We start from the raw sequence: 17595 nt of genomic DNA on the forward strand, positions 1-17595 counted from the left end.
AACACCTGTGGGGTGTTAAGGCTCACTATACCCCTTGTTACATTCCGTGAGGGGTGTAGTTTCCAAAATGGGGTCACATGTGGGTATTGTTTTTTATTTTTATTGTTTTGCGTTTATGTCAGAACAGCTGTAAAATCAGCCACCCCTGTGCAAATCACCAATTTAGACCTCAAATGTACATAGTGTGCTCTCACTTCTGAGCCTTGTTGTGCACCCACAGAGCACTTTACGCCCACATATGGGGTATTTCCGTACTCAGGAGAAATTGCGTTACAAATGTTTTTTTTTCCCCTTTTAAAGCTTGTGAAAATTAAAAGTATGGGGCAACACCAGCATGTTAGTGGGAAATTCTAAACTGTTTACTTGAAATATGACAGGGCTTCGAAGTGAGAGAGCACCATGCGCATTTGAGGACTAAATTGGGGATTTGAATCTGCCACAAAAAATACCCTACGGCAGTGTTTCCCAAACAGGGTGTCTCCAGCTGTTGCAAAACTCCCAGCATGCCTGGACAGTCAGTGGCTGTCCGGCAATACTGTGAGTTCTTGTTATTCAACAGCTGGAGGCTCCATTTTGGAAACAGTGCTGTACAAGATTTTATTATTTTTTTATTGGGGGGGTGACTGTGTAGGGGTATGTAGTGTTTTACTTTTTATTTTGTGTAGTGTAGTGTTTTTAGGGTACATTCACACGGAGGTTTACAGTGAGTTTCTTTGCTGGGAGTTTGAGCTGCAGTGGAAAATTTGCTGCATCTCAAACTTGCAGCAGAACTCGCTGTTAACCTGCCCGTGTGAATGTACCCTGTACATTCACATGGGGGGGGGGCAAACCTCCAGCTGTTGCAAAACTACAACTCCAAGCATGCACTGACAGACCATACATGCTGGGAGTTGTAGTTATGCAACAGCTGGAGGCACATTGGTTGCGAAACACTGAGAGTTTGTTACTTAACTCAGTGTTTCGCAACCAGTGTGCCTCCAGCTGTTGCAAAACTAGAACTCCCAGCATGTACAGTCTGTCAGAGCATGCTGGGAGTTGTATTTTTGCAACAGCTGGAGGCACACTGGTTGCAAAACACTGAGTTAGGTAACAAACTCTGTTTCACAACCAATGTGTCTCCAGCTGTTGCAAAGCTGCAACAATCAGCATGCATTGACAGCCGAAGGGCATGCTGAGAGTTGTAGTTTTGCAACAGCTGGAGGCACACTGCTACAACTCCCAGCATACCCTTTGGTAGTCTGTGCATGCTGGGAGTTGTAGTTATGCAACAGCTGGCTGCACACTTTTTCATAGAATAAAATTGCCTCCAGCTGTTGCATAACTACAACCCCCAGCATGCACAGACTAGCATGGTCTGCTGGGAGTTGTAGTTGGAACTCCAGCAGTTTCAAAACTACAACTCCCAGCATGCCCTTTGGCTTTTGCATGCCGAGAGTTGTTGGTAAGCAACAACAGGAAGTGAAGAGGCCTTACCTCCTGCTGTATCGTGCCCCAGAACGCCGCCGCTACTGCAGCCAATCCTGCTGCTCCTGTCGCCGCCACCGCACCAGAGAGGACCCCTGCCAAACCATGGCAAGGTAGGAGACCCCCTCCGGCGCCGATCTCCGCTCCGATCGCCGTCCCCAGCAGGTCCGTGACTGGTCGGTCATTCCGACCGATCAATCACGTGATCGCAAGGCGGCACCCATGCTACCTCACTCCTGCTGAGTAAAGGTGAATGGGGCTGTCTCGGACAGCCCCATTCACCCTTTTTTTCCGGGTCACTGGGTCACCAAAGACCCGATTGACCCGGAATAACCGCAAATCGCACGTCTGAATTGACGCGCGATTTGCGGCAATCGCCGACATGGGGGGACCTCAAGACCTCCCTGGGCGATATGCCGGGATGCCTGCTGAACGATATCAGCAGGCATCCCTGTCCGGTCCCTGCCCGGTGAGCGGCAGGGACTGGAAGAACGCAGGGCGTATCCATATGCCCTGAGTCCTTAAGGACTTGGAAACGGGGGCGTATGCATACGCCCTGCGTCCTTAAGGAGTTAAAGGGGTTAGAAGATTTGTTGCAAAATTTTGTGGTAAAATCCACAATTTTGCTGCTCTACCTGAAAATACATCTCTATGTAAAGCCTCTGTTACCTGAAGAAGTGCATATATAGTCATGGCCGTAAATGTTGGCACCCCTGAAATTTTTCAAGAAAATGAACTATTTCTCACAGAAAAGGATTACAGTAACATGTTTTGCTATACACATGTTTATTCCCTTTGTGTGTATTGGAACTAAACCAAAATAGGGAGGAAAAAAAGAAAATTGGACATAATGTCACACCAAACTCCAAAAATGGGCTGGACATAATTATTGGCACCCTTTCAAAATTGTGGAAAAATAAGATTGTTTCAAGCATGTGATGCTCCTTTAACCGATTAACGACCACGGACGTAAATATACGTCCTGGTTTGGCGGGACTTCCCGCATCAGGACGTACATTTACGTCCTGTGTATAACCGCGAGCATTGGAAGGGTGCTCGCGTCATACACGGCAGGTTCCGGCTGCTAGCAGCAGCCGGGGACCCGCCGTAATGGCCGACATCCGCAATCGCGCGGATGTCCGCCATTAACCCCTCCGATGCCGTGATCAATACAGATCACGGCATCTGCGGCATTGCGGAACTTTGATTGGATGATCGGATGGCCCGCAGCGCTGCCGCGGGGATCCAATCATCCAGTATGACAGCCAAAGGTCCCCTTACCTAGCTCCGGCCGTCTCCCGGGGTCTTCTGCTCTGGTCTGAGATCGAGCAGACCAGAGCAGAATATCACCAATAATACTGAGCAGTGCTGTGTTCTAAGCATAGCACTGCACAGTATTAGCAATCAAAGGATTGCTATAAATAGTCTCCTATGGGGACATAAAAAGTGTTAAAAAAAAAAGTTGAAAAATGTAAAAATAAAAAGTAAAAAAAAGTTAAAAATCCCCTCCCCCAATAAAAATTTTAATTGTCAGTTTTTCCCATTTTCACCCCCAAAAAGCGTATAAATTTGGTATTGCCGCGTGCGTAAATGTCCGAACTATCAAAATCTAATATTAATCATCCCGTACGGTGAATGGCGTAAACGTAAAAAATTTGTCCAAAAATGCTTCTTTTTGTCACATTTTATTCAAAAAAATTAATAAAAAATTGGTGGTCAAAATAGGGCGATTTTAGATTACTGATTTTGTACAAAAAGTTTTAGGTTTTTAGCGGTACAAAAATATAAAAGTATCTAGTCATGGGTATCATTTTAATCGGATTGACCCACAGAATAGAGAACACATGTAATTTTTACCGTAAAGTGTACAGTGTTACATAGTTAGTATGGTTGAAAAAAGACATACGTCCATCAAGTCCAACCAGGGAATTGAAGTGAAGGGTGTAAGGGGATAAGGGAAAGGGGTGTGAAAACAAAACCCTCCAAAATGTGCAAAATTTTGGTTTTCATTTAAATTTCCTTAAATTTTTGGGTTTACCGTACATTTTATGGTAAAATGAGAGGTTTCATTACAAAGTACAATTGGTCACGCAAAAAACAAGCCTTTATATGGGTCTTTAGATGGAAATATAAAAGAGTTATGGATTTTAGAAGGCGAGGAGGAAAAAACGAAAACGCAAAAATAAAATTGGCCTGGCCCTTAAGGTGAAAATGGGCTTAAGGTGAAAATGGGGCACGTAACAGGTATGGGCAATATAACAATCACACATGAAAGCAGATAAAAAGAAGAGAAGTTCACTTAGTCTTTGCATTGTGTGCTACACTAAGCATGGACAACAGAAAGAGGAGAAGAGAACTATCTGAGGACTTGAGAACCAAAATTGTGGAAAAATATCAACAATCTCAAGATTACAAGTCCATCTCCAGAGATCTAGATTTGCCTTTGTCCACAGTGCGCAACATTTTTAAGAAGTTTGCAACCCATGGGACTGTAGCAAATCTCTCTGGGCGTGGACAGAAGAGAAACATTTATGAAAGGTGTCAAAGCAGGATAGTCCAGATGGTGGATAAGCAGCCCCAAACAAGTTCCAAAGATATTCAAGCTGTACTTGCAGGCTAAGGGAGCATCAGTGTCAGCGCAAACTATCCGTCAACATTTAAATGAAATGAAACGCTATGGCAGGAGACCCAGGAGGACCCCACACATTTGCTAAAATGAACTTGAGTAAGCCAAAATCCTTCTGGTAAAACATTTTGTGGACAGATGAGACCAAGATAGAGCTTTTTGGTAAAGCACATCATTCTACTGTTTACCGAAAACGGAATGAGGCCTACAAAAAAAAAAAAGAACACGGTACCTACAGTGAAATATGGTGGAGGTTCAATGATGTTTTGTTGTTATTTTGCTGCCTCTGGCACTGGGTGCCTTGAATGTGTGCTTGGCATCATGAAATCTGAGGATTACCAACAGATTTTGGGTTGCACTGTACAGCCTAGTGTCAGAAAGCTGGATTTGCATCCGAGATCTTGGGTCTTCCAGCAGGACAATGACCCCAAACATACGTTAAAAAGGACCCAGAAATGGATGGCAACAAAGCGCTGGAGAGTTCTGAAGTGGCCAGCAATGAGTTCAGATCTAAATCCCATTGAACACCAGTGGAGAGATCTTAAAATTGCTGTTGGGAAAAGGCGCCCTTCCTACAAGTGAGACATGGAGCAGTAAGCAAAGGAAGAGTGGTCCAACATTCCGGCTGAGAGTTGTAAGAAGCTTATTTATGGTTATAGGAAGCGACTGATTTCAGTTATTTTTTCCAAAGGGTGTGCAACCAAATATTAAATTAAGTGTTGCAATAATTTTGTCCAGCCCATTTTTGTAGTTTGGTGTGACATTTTTTCCTCCCTTTTTTGGTTTAGTTCCAATACACACAAAGGGAATAAACATGTATATAGCAAAACATGTGTTACTTCAATACTTTTCTGTTAGAAATACTTCATTTTCTTGAAAAATTTCAGGGGTGCCAACATATATGACCATGACTCTAAGGCCATGTTTACACCTCAGAATTTCTGTGCGTAATGCCACATTGGAATTCTGCACGGAGATTTCGCTGCAGCAGAGTCCCGTTTTCAATGGGAATCTGCTGCGCTATGCGCTTCAGATGCCTCTGGCACTGAAATTCCGATTTATGTTGTCCGCAGAAAGAATTAACCTAATCTGATACCTGCCAGAAGGTATCACGGAGGTGCCCTGTGTTATGGACCGCCCAATCGCGGTGATGTTTGGCATTAACATTTCAGATGCCGTAATCAAAGTTGATTGCGGCGTCTGAAAGTCCTGAAGTTAACTGCTGGTAGCTCCAGGATGCTGATCGGGATCACCGCGGTGAAATTGCGTTGCCCTGATCAGCTGAGAGGACGGCCGGAGGTCCCTTACGGTGCTTCGTGCCGTGCCATGCTTAGTGCCGGCCATACTGCAGGCAGTAGTAAAGGAGCACCAATAACATTGATCAATGCTGTGATATGGCATAGCATTGATCAGTGTATGCAATCTACAGATTCATACTCGGTCTTAAAAAAAGTTTCAGCCCTAGAGCATTCCCTACTGAAATTAATGGGAGCTGTGTTTATCAGGGCGTTTTTGAAGTGCTTTTTTTGCCTGAGTGAACATACCTCAGGTCCAGATGCTATGTCATATTTCTGCCATGGATGCCACTTTAAATCTGTTGATTTCACAGTAAAATTCATATGTTACATGTAGATTTTGCTGCAGATTCACTTAATATTTCATTCATATACACAGATATATAGAACTAATTTGAAATTGGTGCAGAAAATTTCCATGGCATGTGGACAGCATGTTTACCCCTTAAGGACCAAGCCCATTTTGACCTTAAGGACCCAGCGTTTTTTAGTTTTTGCACCTTCGTTTTTTCCTCCTTACCTTTTAAAAATCATAACCCTTTCAATTTTGCACCTAAAAATCCATATGATGGCTTATTTTTTGCGCCACCAATTCTACTTTGTAATGACATCAGTAATTTTACCCAAAAATCTACAACGGAACTGAAAAATAAATCATTTTAAATTATTTAAAGAAAATTAAAGAAAAAACAACATTTTGGAAATTTTGAGGATTCCGTTTCTACAGTACATTTTGCGGTAAAAATGACACCTCTTTATTCTGTAGGTCCATACGATTAAAATGATACCCTACTTATATAGGTTTGATTTTGATCATAACTACATGCTGGAAAATTTATATGTTTAAAATTGTCAGCTTCTGACCCCTATAACTTTTTTATTTTTCTGCGTACGGGGCGGTATGATCTGAAGTTTTTATCGGTACCATTTTTGTTTTGATCGGACTTTGACAGTGCGGTTTAACTAACGATATATTTTCATAGTTCTGACATATCCGCATGCGGCGATGCCACATATGTTCATTTTTATTAACAAACTTTTTATTTATTTTTTAAATGGGAAATTTAAAACCTGGTGATTCGAACCTTTATTAGGGGAGGGGTTAAATGATCTTTATTAACTTTTTTTAATGAGTGTTATAGCCCTCTCTAGGGGCTATAACACTGCACACACTGATCTCTTACACTGATCATTGTTATCCCATAGGATAACATTGATCAGTGATTTTGCCACTTGACTGCTCCTGCCTGGATCTCAGGCATGGAGCAGTCATTCGGCGATCGGAAGTGCAGGAAGCAGGTAAGGGACCCTACTGATGCGTCCTAACTGATCGGGACATCGCGGTTTAACAGCGATGGTCCTGATCAGCGCGACTGAGCTGCTGGGGGTGCATTTTTACAACTTTAGACGCAGTGATCAACTTTGAACGCCACATCTAAAGGGTTTATAGTATGCGGCACCACGATTGGTGATACGCGCTATTAGCTACGGACGTGACCCCACGTTATAGAAAGGGAGCGGTCTCAGGGCGTACATGTACGTCCTTGGTCCTTAAGGGGATAAGGACCAGGGCAATTTTATTTTTGCTTTGCGTTTTTTCCTCCTCGCCTTCTAAAATCCATAACTCTTATATTTCCAGCAACAGACCCATATGAGGGCTTGTTCTTTTGCGTGACCAATTGTACTTTGTAATGACCCTCTTATTTTACCATTAAATGTGCGGGGAACCCAAAAAATTACTGAGTGAGGAAATTTAAATGAAAACAACAATTTGTCAAATTTTGGAGGGTTTCGTTTTCACACAGTACACGTTATGGTACAAATTACACGTTTTCTTTATTCAGTGGGACAACACGATTAAAATGATACCCATCTTTACATACTTTTCTATTATTGTACTGCTTTTAAAAAATATCAAACTTTTTTTTACAAAATCAGTATGTTTAAAATCGCTGTTTTGACCACCTATTACTTTTGTACTCGCATACGCAGCTGCATAAGATTTTTTTGTGCCGTGATCTGTACTTTTTATCGATACCACATCTGCATACATAAAAGTTTGAAATAACTTTTTATTGATTTTTTTTTTTTTGGAATGAAATGGGACAAAAAAGCTGCAATTTTGGACAATTTTTTTTCACAGTTACTCCGTTCCCCGTACGGGATCAATAACATTATATTTTGATAGTTCGGACAATTATGCACGCGGCGATACCAAATATGTTTATTAATTTATTTATTTTTTTACGCTTTTTGGGGGTAAAATGGGAAAAAGGGACGATTAAAATTTTTATTGGGGGAGGGGATTTTTCGAATATTTTTTACTTACTGATCAGTATTATCGGCAATCTTCTGCTCTGATCTGCTCAGACCAGAGCAGAAGACCCAAGGAGATGACAGAGGCAGGTGAGGGGACCTCCATTCCCCATTTCAGATGATTGGATCCCCGCAGCAGCACCGCGTGCGATCCGATCATCCATATAAACATGCGCATTGCCGCAGATGCCGTGATCTGTATTGATCACGGCATCTGAGGTGTTAATGGCAGACATTAGCGAGATCGCTGATGTCCGCCATTACCGGCAGGTCCCCGGCTGCTATCAGCAGCCAGGACCTGCAGTGCATGACGCAAGCATCGTTCCAATACTTGCGGACATTTCCAGGACGTAAATGTACGTACATTTACATCTGTGGTCGTTAAGGGGTTGAAAACTCATCCACATGTGTTGTACTGCAGGATAAACACAAAACCCAACCTCTTAAGGACGCAGGGCGTACCTGTACGCCCTGCACCCGGTCCTGGTATATAACCGGGACCGCGTCATACCGGGTCGGTCCTGGCGGCTAAAGACATCTGGGACCCAGGGCTAATAGCGTGCGGCACTGGTCGTTGTGCCGTGCGCTATTAACTCTTTAGACCAAAAATGAAAGTAAACGCTTCCCGGCATCTCAGTCGAGCTGATCGGGACCATCGCGGTGAAATCGCAATGTCCCGATCAGCTAGAACATGAGCAGAGGTCCCCTTACCTGCACGTCCTGTAAATGTCCGCGAGTATTGGAACGATGCTTGCGTCATGCACTGCAGGTCCCGGCTACCTCGCGCTGATGTCTGCCATTAACACCTCAGATGCCATGATCAATACAGATCATGGCATCTGCGGCAATGCGCATGTTTATATGGGTGATCAGATCGCACGCGGTGCTGCTGCGGGGATCTAATCATCTGAAATGGGGAATGGAGGTTCCCTCACCTGCCTCCATCGTATCCTTGGGTCTTCTGCTCCGTTGCGTCCGATTGGCAGCCTAAAATCCAGGCTTGTAAAATCGACCGCCGATAACACTGATATTTGCCGCCTCAATGCACGGCAATGATCAGTGTATGAGATAGGTATGTGCAGTGTAATAGCCACTGGGGGGGGCTATAACACTGCAAAAAAAAAAAGTGTAAAAAAAAAAGTTAATAAAGATCATTTAAATCCCTTCCCTAATAAAAGAAAGAATCACCCCCCTTTTCCCATTAAAAAAAAAAAAAACTGTAAATAAAAATAAACATATGTGGTCTCGCCACATGCGGAAATGTCCGAACTATAAAAATATATCATTAATTAAACTGCACGGTCAATGGTGTACGTGCAAAAAAGTTCCAAAGTCCAAAATAGCGTATTTTTGGTCACTTTTTATTTCATGAAAAAATTGATAAAAAGCGACCAAAGAGCCCGATCAATATGAAATGGTACCGATAAAAACTTCAGATCACGGGCCCTCACACCTGCCCGTATGCGGAAAAAAAAGTTATAGGGAGAAAATGACCATTTTAAACGTATACATTTTCATGCATGTGTTATGATTTTTTTTCAAGAAGTAATACAAAATCAAACCTCTATAAGTAGGGCATCATTTATCAAAAACCAATAAATGACTTCAGAACACCAATTTGTAACCCCAGCTGTGAAAAAAAAGCCTGATCTTTTTTATATATATATATATATATATATATATATATATATATATATACACACACATGTACATGTTTATTACATTTAATTTACCACTCCCCCCCCTAAATGTACTAACACATTTTTGTTTGTTTGTTTTTTTCTTCTCCTTTTAGATCCGTATATCCTATGGACTCACTTTAGATTTGGTGGAGTACGGTGTCCAGCTTTTTTTGTTTAATATTAATAAAATGGTTAACAAGGGCTTGTGGGGAGAGTGATTTTTTAAATAAAAGTTTTGTAAACGTGTTGTGTTTTTTTTTTTTTTACTTTACAGGCTTAGTAGTGGAATCCGTCTTATAGACTGAATCCATTACTAAGCCATTATAATCAGCCTCAAAACCAGCTAACGCTATCCCCCAATTATTAACCCAGTGTCCACCGCCACAGGGGTGTTGGGAAGAGCTGGTACCAACAGGCCCAGAGCGTCAAAAATGGCACTCCTGGGCCTAGGCAGTAACAGGCTGGTGTTATTTAGACTGGGTAGGGCCAGTAACAATGGTCCTAGCCCACCCTGGTAATGTCAGGCTGTTGCTGCTTGGTTGGTATCTGGCTGAGAATAAAAATACGGGGAACCACACACATTTTTTTCATAATTAAATAAATAAAAAATAAAAAACACAAGCAGCAACAGCCTGACTGTTACGCCTAGCGCTCCGGGTCCCCGCTCCTCCCCGGAGCGCTCACGGCGTCCTTCTCCCTGCAGCTCCCCGGTCAGCGCTGACCGGGAGCGCTGCTCTGCCATGGCCGTTGGGGATGCGATTCGCACAGCGGGACGCGCCCGCTTGCGAGTCGCATCCCAGGTCACTTACCCGTTCCCGTCTCCTGCGGTCATGTGCTGGCGCGCGCGGCTCCGCTCTCTAGGGCGCGCGCGCGCCAGCTCCCTGAGACTTAAAGGGCCAGTGCACCAATGATTGGTGCCTGGCCCAATTAGCTTAATTGGTTCCCTGCTTATATCTAGTCTCCTCCCTTGCACTCCCTTGCCGGATCTTGTTGCCTTAGTGCCAGTGAAAGCGTTCTTTGTGTGTTTATACCCTGTGTACCAGAACTATTGCTATCTCCCCTGACTACGAACCTTGCCGCCTGCCCCCGACCTTCTGCTACGTCCGACTTTGCTTCTGCCTACTCCCTTGTACCTCGCCTATCTTCAGCAGCCAGAGAGGTGAGCCGTTGCTAGTGGATACGACCTGGTCACTACCGCCGCAGCAAGACCATCCCGCTTTGCGGCGGGCTCTGGTGAAAACCAGTAGTGGCTTAGAACCGGTCCACTAGCACGGTCCACGCCAATCCCTCTCTGGCACAGAGGGTCCACTACCTGCCAGCCGGCATCGTGACAGTAGATCCGGCCATGGATCCCGCTGAAGTTCCTCTGCCTGTTGTCGCCGACCTCCCCACACTGGTCGCCCAGCAAGCCCGACAGATTGCCCAACAAGATCACCAGCTGTCGTACTTGACCACCATGACTCAGCAACTCCAGTCGCAGCTACAGCAGATTCAGTCTCAGCTACAGCAGCAGCAACCATCTCCTCCGCCAGCTCCTGCACCTCTTCCGCAGCGAGTGGCCACTCCTAGCCTCCGCCTGTCTTTGCCGGACAAATTTAATGGGGACTCTAAGTTTTGCCGTGGCTTCCTTTCCCAATGTTCCCTGCATCTGGAGATGATGTCGGATCAGTTTCCTACTGAAAGGTCTAAGGTGGCTTTCGTAGTCAGCCTTCTGTCTGGAAAAGCCCTGTCATGGGCCACACCGCTCTGGGACCGCGATGACCCTGTCACTGCCTCTGTACACTCCTTCTTCTCGGAAATTCGAAGTGTCTTTGAGGAACCTGCCCGAGCCTCTTCTGCTGAGACTGCCCTGCTGAACCTGGTCCAGGGTAATTCCTCCGTTGGCGAGTACGCCATACAATTCCGTACTCTTGCTTCTGAACTATCCTGGAATAATGAGGCTCTCTGCGCGACCTTTAAAAAAGGCCTATCCAGCAACATTAAGGATGTTCTGGCCGCACGAGAGACTCCTGCTAACCTGCATGAACTCATTCATCTAGCCACTCGCATTGACATGCGTTTTTCTGAGAGGCATCAAGAGCTCCGCCAGGAAAAGGACTTAGATCTCTGGACACCTCTCCCACAGTCTCCACTGCAATCTGCGCCTAGGCCTCCCGCCGAGGAGGCCATGCAAGTGGATCGGTCTCGCCTGACCCTGGAAGAGAGGAATCGCCGTAAGGAAGAGAATCTTTGTTTGTACTGTGCCAGTACTGAACATTTTCTGGTGGATTGCCCAATCCGTCCTCCACGTCTGGGAAACGCACGCTCGCACTCAGCTCTCGTGGGTGTGGCGTCTCTTGATGCCAAGTCGGCTTCTCCACGTCTCACGGTACCTGTTCGGATTTCCACTTCAGCCAGCTCTCCCCTCTCAGCCGTGGCCTGCCTGGACTCTGGAGCTTCTGGGAATTTTATTCGGGACTCCTTTGTGAATAAATTCCGGATTCCGGTGACCCGTCTTGTCAAGCCACTCCACATTTCCGCGGTCAACGGAGCCAGGGTGGACTGTACCATACGTTTCCGCACGGAGCCCCTTCTTATGAGCATCGGATCTCACCACGAGAGGATTGAACTTTTGGTCCTCCCCAATTGCACCTCGGAAATTCTCCTTGGACTTCCCTGGCTTCAACTTCATTCCCCAACCCTGGATTGGTCCACTGGGGAGATCAAGAGTTGGGGGTCCTCTTGTTCCAAGAACTGTCTAAAACCGGTTCCCAGTAACCCTTGCCGTAACTCTGTGGTTCCTCCTGTATCTGGTCCCCCTAAGGTCATTAAGGACTCTGCCTGCCACAGGAAATGCCCCTCCCCCCCTCCCAGTTCCATCAGGCAAGCTTCTGTGTCCCCTCATGGCCCTCGTCCTGGTGTCTCACTGCCCCGTGCCAGGTCCCGCCCTCTGCCCTCTCTCCCCATTCCTACTCCTGCGGTTCTGCCTGCCGTTGAGGAATCCCTCCATCCTTTCCCGGTGTCCTCATCCCAGGGGAGGCAGTTACCCGATAAAGAGAAGGGGAGACCTAAGGGGGGGGGTACTGTTACGCCTAGCGCTCCGGGTCCCCGCTCCTCCCCGGAGCGCTCACGGCGTCCTTCTCCCTGCAGCTCCCCGGTCAGCGCTGACCGGGAGCGCTGCTCTGCCATGGCCGTTGGGGATGCGATTCGCACAGCGGGACGCGCCCGCTTGCGAGTCGCATCCCAGGTCACTTACCCGTTCCCGTCTCCTGCGGTCATGTGCTGGCGCGCGCGGCTCCGCTCTCTAGGGCGCGCGCGCGCCAGCTCCCTGAGACTTAAAGGGCCAGTGCACCAATGATTGGTGCCTGGCCCAATTAGCTTAATTGGTTCCCTGCTTATATCTAGTCTCCTCCCTTGCACTCCCTTGCCGGATCTTGTTGCCTTAGTGCCAGTGAAAGCGTTCTTTGTGTGTTTATACCCTGTGTACCAGAACTATTGCTATCTCCCCTGACTACGAACCTTGCCGCCTGCCCCCGACCTTCTGCTACGTCCGACTTTGCTTCTGCCTACTCCCTTGTACCTCGCCTATCTTCAGCAGCCAGAGAGGTGAGCCGTTGCTAGTGGATACGACCTGGTCACTACCGCCGCAGCAAGACCATCCCGCTTTGCGGCGGGCTCTGGTGAAAACCAGTAGTGGCTTAGAACCGGTCCACTAGCACGGTCCACGCCAATCCCTCTCTGGCACAGAGGGTCCACTACCTGCCAGCCGGCATCGTGACACTGACGTTACCAGGGTGGGTGATGACCATTGTTACTGGCCCTCCTCAGCCTAAATAACGCCAGCTTGTTACTGCCTAGGCCCAGGAGCGCCATATTTGACACTCCGGGCCTGTTGGTACCCTCTCTTCACGGCACCCCTGTTGCGGTGGGTACCGGGGTAATAATTGGGGGTTAGCGCTAGCTGTCTATAGGACAGCTTCCACTACTAAGCCTGTAGAGTAAATAAATAAATAAAAAAACACAACAAAAAAAACGTGGGCCATCGTTGTAGTCCTTTGCATAAAAGGATCTGAAATGAGAATTAAAATGTACTAACTATAAATGTACTAACAAAAATATGTTAGTACATTTATAGGGCTCTCCCCTGGGGAGAACGCCCATGAAGCAGTGTTTCCAAACAGGGAGCCTCCAGCTGTTGCTAAACTACAACCCCCATCATTTCCAGACAGCCTGTGGCTGTCTGAGAATGATGGGTAGTTTAATTTAGCAACAGTGAGCATCCAGTTTAGCAACATCTGGAGTCTTGCTTTCCTAAACTACAACTCCCATGATAGGAGTTGTAGTTTAGGAACAGCGAGACTTCAGCTGTTGCTAAACTACAACTCCCATGATGGGAGTTGTAGTTTAGAAACAGCTGGAGGCACCCCGTTTCAAAACTACAACTTCCTTGACAGGTGTATTTTAGAAACAGCTGGAGGCACCCCGTTTCTAAACTACAATTTCCATGACAGGAGTTGTAGTTTAGAAACAGCTGGAGGCACCCCGTTTCTAAACTACAATTTCTAGGATGGAAGTTGTAGTTTAGAAACAGTTGGAGGAACCCAGTTTCTAAACTACAACTTCCATGACAGGAGTTGTAGTTTAGAAACAGCTGCAGGCACTCCGTTTCTAAATTACAATTTCCAGGATGGAAGTTGTAGTTTAGAAACAGCTGGAGGCACCCTGGTGTTAAAATGCCAGCCGCATCTACCACCAGCCAACTAGCTGTTGCAAGACTACAACTTCCAGCATGCCTTTATAGTGAGGACATGCTGGGAGTTGTAGTTGCAACTCTTGGGCGGGTAGTTGATGCCGGCCAGTGGCTGGGGCAGCGGAGCCGGCCGGCTTCCAGAAATATGAAACTACACTGTAATTTCATATTTCCCAGGCGGTGCCGTGATTGGCTGGTTGGTCTCGTCCAATCACTGCACCGCCCAGGGAAATATGAAATAACAGTATAGTTTCATATTTCTGGGAGCCGGCTCCGCTGCCCCGGCCCCACATCTCCCCCCCAGCCGCCACCGCTCATCTCCCCCCAGCCGCCGCTCTTCTCCCAGCTGCCACCGCTCATCTCTCCCCACCGCTTATCTCCTCCCCGCCACCACCGCTCATCTCTCCCCGCCGCTGCACACCTCTCCTCCTCGGCAGGGAGGAGATAAGCGCCGGCGGGGAAGATGAGCATTGACGGCAGAGAGAGATAAGCGTCAGCGAGGAGGAGATGAGCGGCAGGGAGGAGATAAGCAGTGGCGGCGGAGAGAAATAAGCGGCGGCGGCGGGGAGGAGATAAGCGGTGGGGAGGAGATGAGTGGCGGCTGGGGGGAGAAGAGCGGTGGCAGGTTAGGATTATGGGAGGAGGGGGAAGATGAGATGAGGGGCCGGGGTAACGGAGCCAGTTCCCAGAAATATGAAACTACACTGTAATTTCATATTTCCCGGGCGGTGCAGTGATTGGCTGAGACCAACCAGCCAATCACAGCACCGGGAAATATGAAAATACAGGGTAGTTTCATATTTCTGGGAGCCGGCCGGCTCCGCTACTTCACATAAACCACCCAAGAATTGTAACTACATTTCCCAGCATGTGCTCACTATAAGGGCATGCTGGGAGTTGTAGTCTTGCAACAAGTAGTGTGGGTGCGAAATAAGCAGCAGTGCTGGGGCAAGAAAGGCGATGGGCCAAGCAAAAAAAGAGCTCTAAATCCCTTGATTAATCTCCCCCAAGATGTTTACCGAAAAATCCACAGCGTAGAAAAGGAAGCCCACAAAAATTACAAAATTGAATTTTTTCTTCAATTTTGTCGCACAATAAAAAAAAATTCCGCTTCGCCGTGTATATTTTGGTAAAATGACTAATGTCACTGCAAAGCAGAATTGGTGGTGCAAAAAATAAGCCATAATATGACATTTTTGGTGCAAAATTTAAAGCGTTATGATTTTTAGAAGGTGATGAGGAAAAAATGAAAATGCAAAAAAGGAAAAACCCTGCGTCCTTAAACCCTTAAGGACCAAGCCCATTTTCACCTTAAGGACCAGAGCGTTTTTTGCACATCTGACCACTGTCACTTTAACCCCTTAAGGACGCAGGGTTTTTCCGTTTTTGCATTTTCATTTTTTCCTCATCACCTTCTAAAAATCATAAAGCTTTCAATTTTGCACAAAAAATTCCATATGATGGCTTATTCTTTGCGCCACCAATTCTACTTTGCAGTGACGTTAGTCATTTTACCAAATTGTACGACAAAATCGAAGAAAAAAATGCCATTTTGTAAATTTTGGGGGCTTTCGTTTCTATGCAGTGCATTTTTTGGTACAAATGACACCTTATCTTTATTCTGTAGGTCCATACGGTTAAAATGATACCCTATTTATATAGGTTTGATTTTGTCGTACTTCTGAAAAAAATGACATGCAGGAAAATGTATACGTTAAAAATTCTCATCTTCTGACCCTTATAACTTTTTTATTTTTATGCGTACGAGCTGATATGAAGGCTAATTTTTTTTGCCCCGTAATCTGAAGTTTTTATCTGTACCATCTTTGTATTGATCGGACTTTTTGTTCGCTTTTTATTCATTTTTTCATAATATACAGAGTGACCAAAAATATGCACTTTTTTTTGCACATACGCCATTGACCATGAGGTTTAATTACCGATATATTTTTATAATTCGGACATTTCCATACGCGGCGATACCACATATGTTTATTTTTATTTACACAGTTTTTTTTTTATTGGGAAAAGGGGGGTGATTCAAACTTTTATTAGGGAAGGGGTTAAATTACCTTTATTAACTTTTTTTCCCCCTTTTTTTTGCAGTGTTATAGCTCCATAGGGGGCTATAACACTGCACACATAGCTTTGCATGGATCAGTGTTATAGGCGGTCGATTGCTTAAGCCTGTATCTCAGGCTTGGAGCAATCAAACGGACGCGACGGAGCAAGGTAAGAGGACCTCCACTCGGGTGTAGGGTGTACAGGTATGCCCTACGTCCTTAAGAGGTTAAGCATTAATGCTCTGGGATGCTTTTACTTATGAATTTGATTTCGAGATTGTTTTTTTCATGACATATTCTACTTTAACATAGTGCTAAAATTTTGTCGATACTTGCATCATTTCTTGGTGGAAAATTCCCAAATTTCATGAAAAATTAGAACATTTTGCATTTTTCTAACTTTGAAACTTTCTGCTTGTAAGGAAAATAGGCATACCAAATAAATTATATATTGAATCACATATACAATATGTCTACTTTATATTTTCATCATAAAGTTGACATGTTTTTACTTTTGGAAGACATCAGAGGGCTTCAAAATTCAGCAGCAATTTTCCAATTTTTCACCAAATTTTCTAAATCGGAATTTTTCACGGACCAGTTCAGTTTTGAAGTGGATTTGAAGGGCCTTCAGATTTGAAATACCCCATAAATGACCCCATTATAAAAACTGCACCCCTCAAAGTATTCAAAATGACATTCAGTAAGTGTGTTAACCCTTTCGGTGTTTCACAGGAATAGCAGTAAAGTGAAGGAGAAAATTCTAAATCTCCATTTTTTACACACGCAAGTTCTTGTAGACTCAGTTTTTGAATTTTTACAAGGGGTAAAAGGAGAGAAATCCCCCCCCCCCCCCCCCCAAAAAAAAAAAAAATTGGTAACCTAATCTCTCTCGAGTAAGGAAATATCTCATATGTGGATGTAAAGTGTTTGGCAGGCGCAAAAGAGGCATCAGAAGGGAAGGAGCGACAATTGGATTTTGGAGAGTGAAATTTTTCTGAAATGTTTTTTTCGGGGGCATGTCACATTTAGGAAGCCCCTATGGTGCCAGAACAGCAAAAAAAAAAAACACGTGGCATAATATTTTGGAAACTACACCTCTCAAGGAACGTGTCAAGGGGTATCGTAACCCTTAACACCCCACAGGTTTTTGATAACTTTTTGTTAAAGTTGGATGTGTAAACTAATTTTTTTTTTCACCAAAATGCTGGTTTTCCCCAAATTTTACATTTTTACAAGGAGTAATAGGAGAAAATGCCCCCCAAAATTTGTAACCCCCATCTCTACCGAGTATGGAAATACCCCATGTGTGGACATCAAATGCCCTGCGAACGCACTACAATGCTCAGAAGAGAAGGAGCCACATTTAGCTTTTGGAAAGCAAACTTACCGTTTTTACAAGAGGTAATAGGAGAAAATG

General features: G+C 45.2%; 1 protein-coding gene across 11 annotated transcripts in view; it reads right to left on the minus strand.

Annotated features, from left to right (window-relative positions):
- NR4A3 (nuclear receptor subfamily 4 group A member 3) overlaps nucleotides 1-17595 on the minus strand; it is a 534362-nt gene that overhangs the window by 405910 nt on the left and 110857 nt on the right. Inside the window, exon 3 of one of the 11 annotated variants that reach the window (XM_056520161.1) lies at nucleotides 5635-5684. The exons of the other annotated variants lie outside the window; for them this stretch is intronic. The gene's annotated coding sequence lies outside the window, so the exon portion shown is untranslated. The remainder of the gene's footprint in view (nucleotides 1-5634; nucleotides 5685-17595) is intronic. 11 annotated transcript variants of the gene reach the window in all.

The sequence above is a fragment of the Hyla sarda genome, chromosome 5 (genome assembly GCF_029499605.1).
Source record: "Hyla sarda isolate aHylSar1 chromosome 5, aHylSar1.hap1, whole genome shotgun sequence".
NCBI classification, from domain to species: Eukaryota; Metazoa; Chordata; class Amphibia; order Anura; family Hylidae; genus Hyla; species Hyla sarda.